At 38.5% G+C, this 17733-nt stretch overlaps 6 non-coding genes across 6 annotated transcripts; all 6 read right to left on the reverse strand.

The window, feature by feature from the left end:
* Positions 1-11178: 11178 nt before the first annotated feature.
* TRNAV-UAC lies at positions 11179-11251 on the reverse strand. The gene has a single exon. It is a non-coding gene; the product is annotated as a tRNA-Val (tRNA).
* Positions 11252-12417: 1166 nt separating this feature from the next.
* On the reverse strand, positions 12418-12490 carry TRNAV-UAC. Its single transcript has one exon. It is a non-coding gene; the product is annotated as a tRNA-Val (tRNA).
* Positions 12491-13448: 958 nt separating this feature from the next.
* On the reverse strand, positions 13449-13521 carry TRNAI-UAU. Its single transcript has one exon. It is a non-coding gene; the product is annotated as a tRNA-Ile (tRNA).
* Positions 13522-15608: 2087 nt separating this feature from the next.
* Positions 15609-15681, reverse strand: TRNAV-UAC. The gene has a single exon. It is a non-coding gene; the product is annotated as a tRNA-Val (tRNA).
* A 464-nt stretch (positions 15682-16145) lies between these two features.
* On the reverse strand, positions 16146-16218 carry TRNAV-UAC. The gene has a single exon. It is a non-coding gene; the product is annotated as a tRNA-Val (tRNA).
* Positions 16219-17215: 997 nt separating this feature from the next.
* TRNAV-UAC lies at positions 17216-17288 on the reverse strand. The gene has a single exon. It is a non-coding gene; the product is annotated as a tRNA-Val (tRNA).
* Positions 17289-17733: the final 445 nt, after the last annotated feature.

Here is a 17733-nt window from a genome sequence, read left to right on the forward strand (position 1 = left end):
AAAAAAATAATAAAATAATAAAATATCTCCACAACATATCAGTTGTGGTCCAAACAGATAAAGTTTCGGTGGAAAAGAATCCAGAAAGAATAATTTGCGAAACCACAAATTTATTCCAGTCAAAAGCTCCAAAATGGGCTAGGTTCGGTACACTGCGGAAATTTCGCGGTGTACGATCAGAAATAAATTTCGACCCTTATAGCTCATCCAATTTCAACTTAACTAAGCAGGAAGTTCATACTTAGTCATAACATGCCTAATCATCAATTTTTAAGGAAATCCGAGCTGAAAATTCGTCCTCGAAAATTTTACGGTTCGTGACCGGCACGAACGATCGCAGCTTAATGACAACTATACCTCCGTATAAAAATTCCCTTGACATATCGGGAGATCATCTTATGAATGTCATAGCCTAAAGATATATTTTCCGACCCTTAGACTTATCGGAAAGACGAGGGGTTACACTCCAGGAGAAAGGAGGAACCTAAAGAGAAGCCAGCACAAAGTGGCTTCAAGGGAGATACAAAGAAACATCTGCGCAGAAAGGCGCTTGTTGCTGAGGAACTCGAGAGAACAATCGAGGAGTCCGAGACGTCGAGCTCCAGTGAAAGCAGCAGCAGCTCAGAGGATGAGAGGGGGCTCATCTGCTTATACACCGAGGAAGAAGAGAATCAATGCCTAATGGCCATTGACAATGAGGTAACCTCTACTTCCACATCTCGCTGCTCTACTTCTACCTCTCGTTGTTCTTCTTTCAGAAGCGATGAAGATCCCTTTGAGATGCTTGAAACATTTAAAAGGGATCTCGCAGTCGCTAACAGCACTCATGCCAAAATCAGGGAAGAAAACAGCAAGCTAACTGCTGAAAGAGATATGCTTAAGAACGTCTCGAAAGAGAATTCGGAGCTAACTCTCAAAGTAAGTGAGTTAGAAGCTAAAATAATCCAACTAACTGAAGAGTGCAAAACTCGAGAGATCACAGAAAATGATCTTAGAAAGGTTATAGCATCATACTCTAATTCCTCCAAAGCTATGGAGAAAATGGTGAATGATCACAGACCTACAAGTGATAGAACCGGTCTAGGGTTCCATCGAGACCATCTCTCGAGAAATAAACATACCAATGGTTTGGGAACTTCAAGAAATGGAGGATCTCAACCCAAACCAAATAAAGGTCATAAAGGACCAACAGAAAAGACCAGAGTAGCTATTCATAAACCGTCCCTATACACCAGCAATGGAAAGTATAGGAAAGCTACGAAGAATGGCCGGGTAAACAATATCGAGAGATCACCTTGCTATCTCTCGCAAGGCCATTCCAAGTACAAAAAGAGCTACACTCCATATAATGCACCTCAAGGCAAATATGGAAGGTCTGAGATCCACATAGTTAGGAACTCACGGATGGAGAAAGGAAGACTCTATCCATCTAGTGAGAATTGGTCATCAAATCACAAGTTCTGGAAGAAACCTCACTTTCAGCAATTTCACATGACCAAACAGCGTATGAAAGGCATGGTGCATAAGCCGGTCGAAAAGTCTCTACCTAAGTTGATTTATGCACCAAAGAGGCCTAAAACCTTTGCTAGCATTCCTTATAATTATCAAACGTACAATGGCTACATTGCGCCTAGGCCTGGAATAATGGGCACAAGGTATAAATGGATGCCTAAACTCACTAACCCACCAGGACCCAAAGTTTGGGTACCTAAACTTGCTTAATTGCCTTGCAGGACACCAGGGACGTGTGGTTCATTGACAGTGGATGTTCGAGACATATGACGGGAAATCTAACACTGCTAGAGAACATCCAACCTATCGAAGGTCCCTTGGTGACATTTGGCGACAACGAGAAGAAGGGACGCACAAAAGCTGTTGGTGAAATTCAAAAGAATGAGCTGGTTATTAAGGGAGTATCCTACGTTGAAGGGCTCAAGTTCAATCTCCTTAGTACAAGCCAGTTCTGTGACAAGGGCTACAAAGTTATCTTCACCAAAAGCAAATGCCAGATTATGAGCGAGGAATCTCTCGAAGTCGTCTTGGAAGCAGCAAGGAAAGGAAACATGTACATAGTGGATTGGAGGTCTGCAAAACCATCCCTATGTATGCTAGCAAGGAGCAAGGAAGATTTATGCTGGGAGTGGCATAGTAAGCTTAGTCATCTGAACTTCAAGACTATCAACAAGCTTACTAAGAGGAACCTAGTGGAAGGACTGCCCAAAGTGACGTTTCGAAAGGATAAAATTTGTGAGGCATGTCAACGTTGCAAACAGATCAAATCCTCCTTCAAGAGCAAAGCCGAGACATCATCCACTAGACCATTAAGTCTTCTTCACATGGACTTATTTGGCCCAGTGGATCCACCCAGCATAAAGGGAAAGAAGTACACTCTTGTGGTAGTGGATGACTACACAAGATTCACTTGGACCGTGTTCTTAACCAAGAAAAGCGAGACAAAAATTGCCCTACCAAATCTCTTGAAACAAGTTCAAGTTGAAAAGGAAGTCTCGATACTAAAGATCCGGTCAGATCAAGGTGGAGAGTTCGTTAATCAAGTAATCGAGAGCTACTGCAACGAGAACGGAATTCATCATCAACTATCAGCTGCTCGAACGCCTCAACAAAACGGGGTTGCTGAAAGAAGGAACAGAACTCTCAAAGAAGCCGCAAGGACCATGCTCTCACAAGCCAACATATCACAAGGATTTTGGGCAGAAGCAATCAACACAGCGTGCTATACCCAAAATCGGTCCTTGATCGTGAAAGGAGTTGGAAAGACTCCATATGAGTTGTGGAATGGAAGAAAACCGAATGTAAGCCACTTCCACACATTCGGGTGCAAATGCTATATCCACAACAATGGGAAGGCTCAACTAAGAACTTTTGAAGAAAAGGCAGATGATGGAGTATTTCTGGGATACTCATCGACAAGCAAAGCATTCAGAGTCTTCAACAAGCGGAGTTTGGTGGTTGAAGAGTCCATACATGTTACCTTTGATGAAAGGGCATCGACAGATCAACCATCAAAGACAACGGAAGCAGCTGAGGAAGATCAGCCACAGTCTATCGAGAGATCAAACTTACCTCTCGAAGACAAGCAGTCGATAGTTCGAGACGTAGCAGAACTCCAGTCAGATTCAGATGATGAAGAATCTACCAAGAAGAAAGCACCTGACTCAGTTGATCCAATCCAGATCATAGATGTTCAAACCACATATCAACCTTCAATGGAAGTATCAACTGAGGAGCCACAACCCGACCTAAGATGGCTGAGAAGTCACCCTGCTGATCAAGTGATTGGAGATGTACGTGACAGAGTTCGAACCAGATCAGCATACAGAGAAAGCATGTTTGCTTGCTTTCTATCTCAAATAGAGCCTAAGGTGATCGATGAGGCTCTATGTGATCCAGATTGGGTGCAAGCCATGCAAGAGGAACTTCATCAGTTTGAACGGAACGATGTTTGGGAACTAGTTCCGAGACCTCATCATCAGAATGTCATTGGTACAAAGTGGGTTTTCAGAAACAAGATGAATGAGGATGGAGTTATTGTTAGGAACAAGGCCAGACTTGTTGCCAAAGGCTACTGTCAGGAGGAAGGAATCGATTTTGATGAAACCTTCGCTCCAGTGGCACGTCTCGAAGCCATACGCATCTTTCTCGCATATGCCGCCTTCAAAGACTTTAAGGTATATCAAATGGATGTCAAGAGCGCTTTTCTGAACGGACTTCTCGAAGAAGAGGTGTACGTTGAACAACCTCCGGGTTTCTTGAAGGACGTGGGAGCTGACAAAGTATACAAATTAAAGAAGGCACTTTACGGCTTAAAACAAGCTCCGAGAGCTTGGTATGATACCTTATCCTCTTTTCTAATTCAGTGTGGGTTCACCAAAGGCCTAGTGGACAAAACATTGTTTAGAATTAAGGACGGGGATCACATCTTATTGGTGCAAATCTATGTGGACGATATCATTTTTGGAAGCACCAATCCAGACTTGTGCGAGAAGTTCTCCAGATTGATGAAAGGGAAGTTCGAGATGAGCATGATGGGAGAACTAAACTACTTCTTTGGATTACAAGTGAGACAGCTTAAGGAAGGCATCTTCATCAATCAGGAGAAATACACCAAGGATCTGCTCAGAAAATACAATATAGAAGGGAAATCCTCAGTCAAAGTACCCATGGGAACCTCTCTACGTATCGATGTCGACAGTGAAGGTCGAGAGGTCGATCAAACTACTTATCGAGGTATCATCGGATCTCTTCTCTATTTAACTGCTAGTAGACCAGATATATCCTTTGCAGTAGGTGTATGTGCTAGGTTTCAGGCAAGTCCTAAGGAAAGTCACTTAAATGCATCTAAAAAGATTCTTAGATATCTCAAAGGTACGCAAAGTGTTGGACTTTGGTATTCGAGAGGTGGATCTTTCGAACTTATGGGTTATTCAGATGCGGACTTTGCCGGCTGTAAGATAGATCGAAAAAGCACATCAGGGACATGTCAGTTTCTAGGTGGAAGACTTGTCTCATGGTTCAGCAAGAAACAGCATTCGATAGCTACAAGCACCGCTGAGGCAGAGTATGTAGCAGTTGGAAGTTGCTGTGCTCAGGTTTTATGGATGAAGCAACAATTACTGGATTATGGGGTTGAGTGTAAGGAGGTTAAGATCATGTGTGACAATACAAGTGCTATTGCCATCACCCACAATCCAGTGTTACATTCTAGAACAAAGCATATTGATATTAAGTATCACTTCATCCGAGACCATGTTGAGAGGAAGGACATTATTTTGGAATATGTTGCAACGGAGGACCAACTAGCAGATATTTTCACAAAAGCGTTATGTGAAAATAGATTCTCTCAACTAAGGTTAGAATTGGGAATGATAGAATTGGGATGAATGGTCAAATCTTATCTTCTTGTATTTAGTGCCATGAACTGTTTCGCATGTGAGGGGCGGTTTCATCAACTTTATGGCAGCTTTGGAGTTACACAAGCATTGAATGGTCATTCATATTGCATCCCGTGACTCAACAGTGGTAACCTTATTGGGCTATAAATAAGAGGGTTTCTTTCAGAAGTTCATATCATCAACTTCCCATGGAGAAAAAGAAAGGAAAAGATGATGTTCCATTCTTTTATAGAGGAAAGAAACCGGCAGTCAAGTCCAAAGATTTTCAAGGAGAAAACTATCCAGAATCAACGAAGGGTGAACAGATTGCGGAGCTTCCTGATAATCCAAGCAAGAATCCTATTCCCATCCAAGGTGAATGGATCCCCAAATACGAGGAGATCCACAACGATGGGATACTGGAATCGGGAGGAGAGTCCTGCACAAGAGGGACTCCTACTGCTGCACATTCTGGAAAAGGGCCTTCCTCAACCAAATGGAGAACCAAGGGAAATGGAGAGGAAGACCAGATGGGACTTTCTGAGGTCAGCAGCAGTCAAAGGGGTGATCATACCTAATCCAAAGACCTTAAGAGGATTAGCGATGAAGATGGTCACTCCCAACTACAGTAAGCAGCTCCGGAGAGAAGAACAAGAAAAGGGAATAGCCACCCCTAGTTCTGTTATTAGACAAATAGGACTTTAGATGGCTAGTTCCTGCTTTAACGATAGATTCCTATTAGGCTGACCAAGGCCAAACAAAAGTTTCTAGGGAATCTAATAGGATATTGATTCATATGTAATGTATCTGGAAATCACTAAATGAACTTAAGGATATGTTCCAAGTGATATCTTTTAGATGAATCAAACTTGTTTCTCTCGCAATCTGTGTTCGAAAGGTAGTTCGAGAGGTCACCCGATCAGTTTGTCTATATACGTTATGTCTCGAAGAAGGGTAGTTCGAGAGGTCACTTCGAAAGATAACAAACTGATATCTCTGAACGGAGGAATAAGGAGGGTTAGGGATCAATCACTCAGGGGGAAGATCCTTAACCAGATCAAGACGGAGGAATAAGGAGGTTTAGGGATCAATCACTCAGGGGGAAGATCCTTAAACTCATGTGGAAGACAATTCACCTTCGAGAGGTGAATCTGATATATGAGGGGAAACGGCTAACTTTGGATATTAATGCTAGCCACGTGGTCATCGGTTACTGACGGTTTTCCGCACTTAAGGGCATTATCTTGATTAATGGGAGCATGCCTGTATAAACATCTCATTATATCCCACTATCCAAAAACCGCATTATACTTTACCAAAATACCCTTACCATACATTACATACATAACCGTTATAAAGGGTATTTCTGACCTTTTACTTCTTTGAAATTAACCGGTATCTTTTCTCGGATCAAATATTCTACCCTACCCATATATCCAACCCGAATCCACATGATATAAAAGCCAAATCCTTCTTCTTTACCCGGATTCAAGCTAAAACCGTTTACCCAAAATCCCCAAATCCTAAACGCAGTACACATTCCCTCCAAAACATCTAACCTTCATCAATGGCGTCCGAATCCTCTACATCAACCTCATCTTCCGACGCATATCAGAGGGAGTTGCTACACATTCGCTCTCAGATCAAACAAGTCAAGGCGGGGAGTATCCTTGACAGAAATGGCTTCATCACCAACTCCCCTAATCCAAAAATGGCGGAAAAAGTCCTGAAGAAGTTTGAGAAAGCAGGACTGATGAAATACATGACGCACGACTACAGGACCGTTCACCCCCTCGACTTCACAGAATGGTTCGCAAATGCCAAGGTCACGAAGGGTAAAATCGAAAGTCGCTTTAATGATTTTCCCATCACAACATCTGTAGGTGACCTAAGAGCGGCATTTGATTTCACGTCTTCGGAGGAAGCAGTCAAGCATCTATCGGATTACGACTTGGACAAGCAAGCCTTTTGGGAGAAAATCCGACTAGAGACTGCACCACCCAGAGCAACCTCTGCCCTCCGCAAGTACCACCTAAAGGAGAGGTTTGCTCTCGCTGCCGACCTAATCATGAAATTTGTGCTCGGCAAGGTGTCCGGAACTGACGAGGTTAGTCTAGACCTCCTCAAAATCCTCCATGCCATTTGGAACAACAACAAGCTGGACTGGGCACATATTATCTTCAACTTCCTCCAACAGCAAGTGATGCGCTCAGTCTCCAACGCCAACCTGTCGATCAGTAAAAAGGTTGGTTTCGACTTTGTTGTGCAATTTCTTCTAAGCCTGAAGGGCTTCGAACTGAGGGAGGGAAAAGAGATTCATCGAAATACCTATATGGGTAGGACGAAATCTCTAGTCCCCAAAACTAAAGGTGTTAAGGCTGCACCTTCTCCCTCACAGCCAAAAGGAAGGGGCAAAAGGAAAGCCCAAACCGAGGAAAAGAATTCTGATGATGAACCTCTCGATGTACTGATACAAAGGGTTCATCTGCCAAAGAGGGCTAGGAAAGCCAAAACTGCTGTTGTCACCCAGATCCGAGAGGTAACACCCTCTATTGTTCAAGTACCGTTTGAGGACAGGGCACAAGCCCAGGGGGAACCTCAGGCTACACTGGCCACTGAGGTTGAGAGAGTACCCCCTACCAGGTCCCTGGCAGCAGCCTTCTCTGTCGGTCTATACGCTGGTGATGATGCTGAGGGAGATGTTAACTCTGTTGGTTTATCTCGAGAGATGGCTCGAGAGGTTGAAGGTACTGGGATCAGTGATCCAGTACAAGGGGGTGCAGAAGAACTACGTGAGATGGTTCGAGAGACAGACTACACAGTCAGGGTGGGAGATGATCTCTTGGAACATAGTCGAAAGATCACAGCTCAGATAGACGAAGCAATCTCTGCCACTGAAATCATCTCTGATGGGCGGGATGACTTATATGAAGAAGTTTCCACTCAGTTGGCAGTGGAAGCACCCACTCTTGATGACTTCTCCAGGGTGATCAGGTGGATCAACTGGAGAACCAGTCCTTTCACTCAACTGATGGCCCAAGCAGCTGAGATGGAGGCAGAAGAACGGTTTGCACTCTAGTGGTTGGGTATCTCAGAGATCCCAGCTCATCATCTCCTAGACCTTGCCCACGAAACAAGAGTGGCTAAACTGAACAGTGGAAGAACTGATAAGGGTAAAGGAATAGCTGAAGAAACCGAGGTTGAGCCTGAGGAGGATCCAGAACTTGATGCCCAATTTCGAGAAGATATCAGGCTCGCCACTGCCATCTCCTTGGGACAGAACGTTGAGTTCACGAGAGGTCCAGGAGAGACCTCTGGGGTTGCTCACGATGATATCGCAACAGCCGCAATCCCACTGTCCCGAGTCAGCAACTCTGCTCTGGACGAACAGGTAGAAGCTTCGAGAGGTGAATCCGAGACCTCTGAAGCACTTCAAGTGGCACCTAACACCGTTCTACTTTTGCCACCACCTGCGTCCACACCCTCGACCACTACAGATGAAGCACAGACAATTCGAGAGGGTGAAGTTCCGTTGCTCACACTGCCAGGTTTTCCCACTGCTCCTGAAATAATTATCATTCTAGACTCATCGGAGCAGACTGAAATGCAGTCCAATGAGCAACATGAGCAGAATGCCCCAAGTCCTGCTGGTTCGAGGAGTACTGATGATACCATCGAAGGTGGAAACCAGGAAGCACCTGTCGACACTACGTCTCCAACCTCACCAGCAGATGACACAGTTCCCAGCACTGGTTCGAGAAGTGATGCTGAGGGGGAACCTCTATTGGATGAAAACAGGGAAGCGTCCAATACCGAAGAACCCTCTCTGGCTGACCCTATCTCCACAGTTGCTGAAGCTGAGGCTCCAGGTTCGAAAGGTGAGGAGCAAGAAGTGATCCATCCCTCAGGTGGAAACCGGGAAGCACCTGACATGGAGCTACCTTCGAGCTCTGAACCCTTTGTCCCTGTGGATCCTCAGACAATAAATCGAGAGGTGGACTCGCAACTGCAAGTCATGGGTGGAAATCTGGAAGCACCCAAGTCCCCTCCGACAAAAGGTACATCTCGATCCTCATCTCCTACTTCTGACTATGATCAACAGGCCGAAGAAGTCTTCATTGGCGAAGTGCGTCAATTCATGGCTGATCAATCTCAGAAGATGGCTCAGCTCGAAAGAATACTCGCTGTGGTCCGCAATGCTGCAATGCCTGCTGCTGGCACAAGTGAATCCCAAGGCCGTCATGCTGAACTTCTCGAACAGGTAATATGGGCTGAGGATGCAGCACGGAAAGCCACTGATGAAGCCGCTGTAGCTCGAGCAGAGGCTGCAAGTGCGAGGGCTGAATTAGCCGAGATGCGAGCAGAGCTTCGAGCCTTCCAATATTCCAGTGAACTTCGACAGGATGTGATGAAGGCCATACTCGATGACCTGTCGAACCAAGTACCTGCCCAACTTCAAGCAATCTTCGAAGGTATGTCCATCCTCCTCTCCCGTACTGATGATGCCAACAAGGGGGAAAATAAAGAGAAAAAGAAGGGGGATACAACGGGCAAGAAAAGGGCAGCAAGTGAACCAGCTGGACCACCTCCAAAAATACCAAGAATCATGAGCAAAGCAGTGGAGGATGCTAAACAGGCAGAAAACCTAAGGGTCCAGCGTACACTGGAAATGGAGAGAAGGAGAGAAGAGGACATAGAAAGAAGAAGAAAAAGACAAGAACGACAGTTAGAAGAAGAAAGGAAGATAGATCTTCTCATGACAAACTTTAAGTTTGGGAACAGAGAAGACACTGAACAAATTCTGACTCTGGAGATATTCAAGCTTCTGAAAATCACTGGGATATCTACACACAGCAATATGTCTCCAGAAGAATGCATTGCCTGGTGGAAAGATGGAGTAATTGATGGTGAATTCGTGGGGGAAGCCTACAGGAACTACAGGCATCTAGATGTCACAGATGAATACTTAAGCCTGGTAAATCCGAAAGACCCCATCAAGACACGAGAAGCCATTAACAAGAAAAGGAAAGGCAACAAGAAGTAAGCTCTCGTGGTCCAAACTCCATCTCATTTCAATGTATTGATATCTATGTTGTTCTTGGTCTTATTTCTTTCAATCTTGTCTACTAAACTCTACTTTGTAAACATTCCCTTTTTATAATCATATATATCTTTTGCTGGGGGTGTTGCGTGAGTTATATTATTCATGGTTTAGTAGAGTATTTTGTCAAACTTACCATATGCGCTGAAAAATAAAATCCTTGTTAATTCTTTCTATCAAATCAGCCATATAGAGTAAGTATAAGTGTTGGCATCATCAAAAAGGGGGAAATTGTTAGGAACATCATGTAATAGGTTTTGATGATACCAACTGTTAAGTAGAAATTCCCGAGTCTCGACGCATAGGCAAAACGCTGTAAGTTCGACAAGTAAACCAAGAGCGAAAATACAACCGAGTAACTTTGAGCTCAACTCGGAAAATATTTAAGCTTGAGGTAAATTTGTTTGAACATCTTAGAAGTCCCGTGTGTTGTAATCATATAGACAGATCAGAAGAAGGCATGGGACAACACTGGAGGAATAAGGGTCTGCGAGACATCAACTAAGTCTCGAGACATAAGCAGAGTTCGAGAGGTAGGACCTCTCGATCATGAGGATTTTGCATGACACATAAATAATAACGTGTTGTGTATATTAGATATGTTATATAATTTAATGTGTGTATGTGAAATTTAATATAATGTGAAACAAATTTATATAATGTGTGTATATATATGTTATAAACACTCAATAATTATCATCATTAATAAGTTCTGTAGTGATTAGATGATGACATTTAATCTATCTAAGAGATATATGTTGATGCCCAGGATTGAACTGGGGACCTTTAGTGTGTAAAAGACTAATGTGATAATCACTACACCACATCAACTTATTATGTCAACTAACCCTTGGAATCTTTAATATTTCATTTTCAACACCAAGTCAGAAAATGAAGTTGTCGAGGTTATCCATTGAAATAGGCGAGTGTATTTCAATAATCGTGAAGTCAACTACAGAGAGGCATAACCTAGATCTATTCACGCANTTTCAATAATCGTGAAGTCAACTACAAAGAGGCTTTTGATGATCTTAAACATATCATTCCGGATGACATCACCACATATATCTAGAAATTTGTGTTCTTCAACTGCTAATCTAGATCTATTTACGCACTTATATTTGATCCATGTGGAACCGAAAAAATAAGCGAGCATTTATTTAACAATTATATCTACAGGATATATGTTGATGCCCAGGATTGAACTGGGGACCTTTAGTGTGTAAGACGAATGTGATAACCACTACACCACATCAACTTATTAAATCAACTAACCTAATATAATGTGAAACCAATTTATATAATGTGTGTATATATGTTATAAACACTCAATAATTATCGTCATTACAAGTCCTGTAGTGATTAGATGATGACATTTAATCTATCTACAAGATATATGTTGATGCCCGGGATTGAACTGGGGACCTTTAGTGAGTAAGACGAACGTGATAACCACTACACCACATCAACTTATTAAATCAATACACCCTTGGAATTTTTAATATTTCATTTTCAACACTAAGTCAGAAAATGAAGTTGTAGAGGTTATCCATTGAAATAGGCGAGTGTATTTCAATAATCGTGAAGTCAACTACAGAGAGGCATAACCTAGATCTATTCACGCATTGATATTTGATCCATGTGGAACCGAAGAAATAAGCGAGCATTTATTTAACAATTATATCTTAGATTATGCATATTTTCGTGAGGATTTTGCATGACACATAAATAATAATGTGTTGTGTATATTAGATATGTTATATAATTTAATGTGTGTATGTGAAATTTAATATAATGTGAAACAAATTTATATAATGTGTGTATATATATGTTATAAACACTCAATAATTATCATCATTAATAAGTTCTGTAGTGATTAGATGATGACATTTAATCTATCTAAGAGATATATGTTGATGCCCAGGATTGAACTGGGGACCTTTAGTGTGTAAAAGACTAATGTGATAATCACTACACCACATCAACTTATTATGTCAACTAACCCTTGGAATCTTTAATATTTCATTTTCAACACCAAGTCAGAAAATGAAGTTGTCGAGGTTATCCATTGAAATAGGCGAGTGTATTTCAATAATCGTGAAGTCAACTACAGAGAGGCATAACCTAGATCTATTCACGCACTGATATTTGATCCATATGGAACCGAAGAAATAAGCGAGCATTTATTTAACAATTATATCTTAGATTATGCATATTTTCGTGAGGATTTTGCATGACATATAAATAATAACGTGTTGTGTATATTACATATGTTATATAATTTAATGTGTGTATGTGAAATTTAATATAATGTGAAACCAATTTATATAATGTGTGTATATATGTTATAAACACTCAATAATTATCATAATTAATAAGTTCTGTAGTGATTAGATGATGACATTAATCTATCTACGAGATATATGTTGATGCCCAAGATTGAACTAGGGACCTTTAGTGTGTAAGACTAACATGATAACCACTACACCACATCAACTTATTATGTCAACCAACCCTTGGAATCTTTAATATTTCATTTTCAACACCAAGTCAGAAAATGAAGTTGTAGAGGTTATCCATTGAAATAGGCGAGTGTATTTCAATAATCGTGAAGTCAACTACAGAGAGACATAACCTAGATCTATTCACGCATTGATATTTGATCCATGTGGAACCGAAGAAATAAGCGAGCATTTATTTAACAATTATATCTTAGATTATGCATATTTTCATGAGGATTTTGCATGACACATAAATAATAACGTGTTGTGTATATTAGATATGTTATATAATTTAATGTGTGTATGTGAAAATTTAATATAATGTGAAACCAATTTATATAATGTGTGTATATATGTTATAAACAGTCAATAATTTGCCAAAAATTCATCATCATTATTAAGTTCTATGACATTTAATCTATCTACAAGATATATGTTGATGCCCGGGATTGAACTGGGGACCTTTAGTGAGTAAGACGAACGTGATAACCACTACACCACATCAACTTATTAAATCAACCAACGCTTGGAATCTTTAATATTTCATTTTCAACACCAAGTCAGAAAATGAAGTTGTAGAGGTTATCCATTGAAATAGGCGAGTGTATTTCAATAATCGTGAAGTCAACTACAGAGAGGCATAACCTAGATCTATTCACGCACTGATATTTGATCCATATAGAACCGAAGAAATAAGCGAGCATTTATTTAACAGTTATATCTTAGATTATGCATATTTTCATGAGGATTTTGCATGACACATAAATAATAACGTGTTGTGTATATTAGATATGTTATATAATTTAATGTCTGTATGTGAAATTTAATATAATGTGAAACCAATTTATATAATGTGTGTATATATGTTATAAACACTCAATTATTTGCGAAAAATTCATCATCATTAATAAGTTCTGTAGTGAATAGATGATGATATTTAATCTACAAGACATATGTTGATGCCCAAGATTGAGCTGGGGACCTTTAGTGTATAAAACTAACGTGATAACCACTACACCACATCAACTTCTTAAGTCTATCAACCCTTCGGATCTTTATCATTTCATTTTCGACACCGAGTCAGAAAATGAAATTGTAGAGGTTATCCATGAAAATAGGCGAGTATATTTCAATAATCGTGAAGTCAACTACAGAGAGGCTTTTGATGATCTTAAACATATCATTCCGGATGACATCACCACATATATCTAGAAATTTGTGTTCTTCAACTGCTAATCTAGATCTATTTACGCACTTATATTTGATCCATGTGGAACCGAAAAAATAAGCGAGCATTTATTTAACAATTATATCTTAGATTATGCATATTTTCATGAGAATTTTGCATGACACATAAATAATAACGTGTTGTGTATATTAGATATGTTATATAATTTAATGTGTGTATGTGAAATTTAAGATAATGTGAAACCAATTTATATAATGTGTGTATATATGTTATAAACAGTCAATAATTTGCCAAAAATTCATCATCATTATTAAGTTCTGTAGTGATTAGATGATGACATTTAATCTATCTACGAGATATATGTTGATGCCCAGGATTGAACTGGGGACCTTTAGTGTGTAAAGACTAACGTGATAACCACTACACCACATCAACTTATTAAATCAACCAACCCTTGGAATCTTTAATATTCCATTTTCAACACCAAGTCAGAAAATGAAGTTGTAGAGGTTATCCATTGAAATAGGCGAGTGTATTTCAATAATCGTGAAGTCAACTACAGAGAGGCATAACCTAGATCTATTCACGCACTGATATTTGATCCATATAGAACCGAAGAAATAAGCGAGCATTTATTTAACAGTTATATCTTAGATTATGCATATTTTCATGAGGATTTTGCATGACACATAAATAATAACGTGTTGTGTATATTAGATATGTTATATAATTTAATGTCTGTATGTGAAATTTAATATAATGTGAAACCAATTTATATAATGTGTGTATATATGTTATAAACACTCAATAATTATCATCATTAATAAGTTTTGTAGTGATTAGATGATGACATTTAATCTATCTAGTAGATATATGTTGATGCCCGGGATTGAACTCGGGACCTTTAGTGTGTAAAAGACTAACATGATAATCACTACACCACATCAACTTCTTAAGTCTATCAACCCTTCGGATCTTTATCATTTCATTTTCGACACCGAGTCAGAAAATGAAATTGTAGAGGTTATCCATGAAAATAGGCGAGTATATTTCAATAATCGTGAAGTCAACTACAGAGAGGCATAACCTAGATCTATTCACGCATTGATATTTGATCCATGTGGAACCGAAGAAATAAGCGAGCATTTATTTAACAATTATATCTTAGATTATGCATATTTTCATGAGGATTTTGCATGACACATAAATAATAACGTGTTGTGTATATTACATATGTTATATAATTTAATGTGTGTATGTGAAATTTAATATAATGTGAAACCAATTTATATAATGTGTGTATATATGTTATAAACACTCAATAATTATCATCATTAATAAGTTCTGTAGTGATTAGATGATGACATTTAATCTATCTAGTAGATATATGTTGATGCCCGGGATTGAACTCGGGACCTTTAGTGTGTAAGACGAACGTGATAACCACTACACCACATCAACTTAATAATCAATACACCCTTGGAATTTTTAATATTTAATTTTCAACACCATGTCAGAAAATGAAGTTGTAGAGGTTATCCATTAAAATAGTCGAGTGTATTTCAATAATCGTGAAGTCAACTACAGAGAGGCATAACCTAGATCTATTCACGCATTGATATTTGATCCATGTGGAACCGAAGAAATAAGCGAGCATTTATTTAACAATTATATCTTAGATTATGCATATTTTCGTGAGGATTTTGCATGACACATAAATAATAACGTGTTGTGTATATTACATATGTTATATAATTTAATGTGTGTATGTGAAATTTAATATAATGTGAAACCAATTTATATAATGTGTGTATATATGTTATAAACACTCAATAATTTCCCAAAAATTCATCATCATTATTAAGTTTTGTAGTGTGATTAGATGATGACATTTAATCTATCTACAAGATATATGTTGATGCCCATGTTGATGCCCAGGATTGAACTGGGGACCTTTAGTGTGTAAGACGAACGTGATAACCACTACACCACATCAACTTAATAATCAATACACCCTTGGAATTTTTAATATTTAATTTTCAACACCATGTCAGAAAATGAAGTTGTAGAGGTTATCAATTGAAATAGTCGAGTGTATTTCAATAATCGTGAAGTCAACTACAGAGAGGCATAACCTAGATCTATTCACGCATTGATATTTGATCCATGTGGAACCGAAGAAATAAGCGAGCATTTATTTAACAATTATATCTTAGATTATGCATATTTTCGTGAGAATTTTGCATGACACATAAATAATAACGTGTTGTGTATATTACATATGTTATATAATTTAATGTGTGTATGTGAAATTTAATATAATGTGAAACCAATTTATATAATGTGTGTATATATGTTATAAACACTCAAGAATTTGCCAAAAATTCATCATCATTATTAAGTTCTGTAGTGTGATTAGATGATGACATTTAATCTATCTACAAGATATATGTTGATGCCCATGTTGATGCCCAGGATTGAACTGGGGACCTTTAGTGTGTAAGACGAACGTGATAACCACTACACCACATCAACTTAATAATCAATACACCCTTGGAATTTTTAATATTTAATTTTCAACACCATGTCAGAAAATGAAGTTGTAGAGGTTATCCATTGAAATAGGCGAGTGTATTTCAATAATCGTGAAGTCAACTACAGAGAGGCATAACCTAGATCTATTCACGCATTGATATTTGATCCATGTGGAACCGAAGAAATAAGCGAGCATTTATTTAACAATTATATCTTAGATTATGCATATTTTCGTGATGATTTTGCATGACACATAAATAATAACGTGTTGTGTATATTACATATGTTATATAATTTAATGTGTGTATGTGAAATTTAATATAATGTGAAACCAATTTATATAATGTGTGTATATATGTTATAAACAAATGTTGATGCCCAGGATTGAACTGGGGACCTTTAGTGTGTAAGACAAACGTGATAACCGCTACACCCCATCAACTTATTAAATCAATACACCGTTGGAATTTTTAATATTTAATTTTCAACACCATGTCAGAAAATGAAGTTGTAGAGGTTATCCATTGAAATAGGCGAGTGTATTTCAATAATCGTGAAGTCAACTACAGAGAGGCATAACCTAGATCTATTCACGCATTGATATTTGATCCATGTGGAACCGAAGAAATAAGCGAGCATTTATTTAACAATTATATCTTAGATTATGCATATTTTCGTGAGGATTTTGCATGACACATAAATAATAACGTGTTGTGTATATTAGATATGTTATATAATTTAATGTGTGTATGTGAAATTTAATATAATGTGAAACCAATTTATATAATGTGTGTATATATGTTATAAACACTCAATAATTTGCCAAAAATTCATCATCATTATTAAGTTCTGTAGTGTGATTAGATGATGACATTTAATCTATCTACAAGATATATGTTGATGCCAAGGGGTGTGATTAGATGATGACATTTAATCTATCTACAAGATATATGTTGATGCCAAGGATTGATGACATTTAATCTATCTACAAGATATATGTTGATGCCAAGGATTGAACTGGGGACCTTTAGTGTGTAAGACGAATGTGATAACCACTACACCACATCAACTTATTAAATCAACCAACCCTTGGAATTTTTAATATTTAATTTTCAACACCATGTCAGAAAATGAAGTTGTAGAGGTTATCCATGGAAATAGGCGAGTGTATTTCAATAATCGTGAAGTCAACTACAGAGAGGCATAACCTAGATCTATTCACGCATTGATATTTGATCCATGTGGATTCGAAGAAATAAGCGAGCATTTATTTAACAATTATATCTTAGATTATGCATATTTTCTTGAGAATTTTGCATGACACATAAATAATAACGTGTTGTGTATATTACATATGTTATATAATTTAATGTGTGTATGTGAAATTTAATATAATGTGAAACCAATTTATATACTGTGTGTATATATGTTATAAACACTCAATAATTTGCCAAAAATTCATCATCATTATTAAGTTCTGTAGTGTGATTAGATGATGACATTTAATCTATCTAC

The sequence above is a fragment of the Ipomoea triloba genome, chromosome 9 (assembly GCF_003576645.1).
Source record: "Ipomoea triloba cultivar NCNSP0323 chromosome 9, ASM357664v1".
In the NCBI taxonomy this organism is placed as follows: domain Eukaryota; kingdom Viridiplantae; phylum Streptophyta; class Magnoliopsida; order Solanales; family Convolvulaceae; genus Ipomoea; species Ipomoea triloba.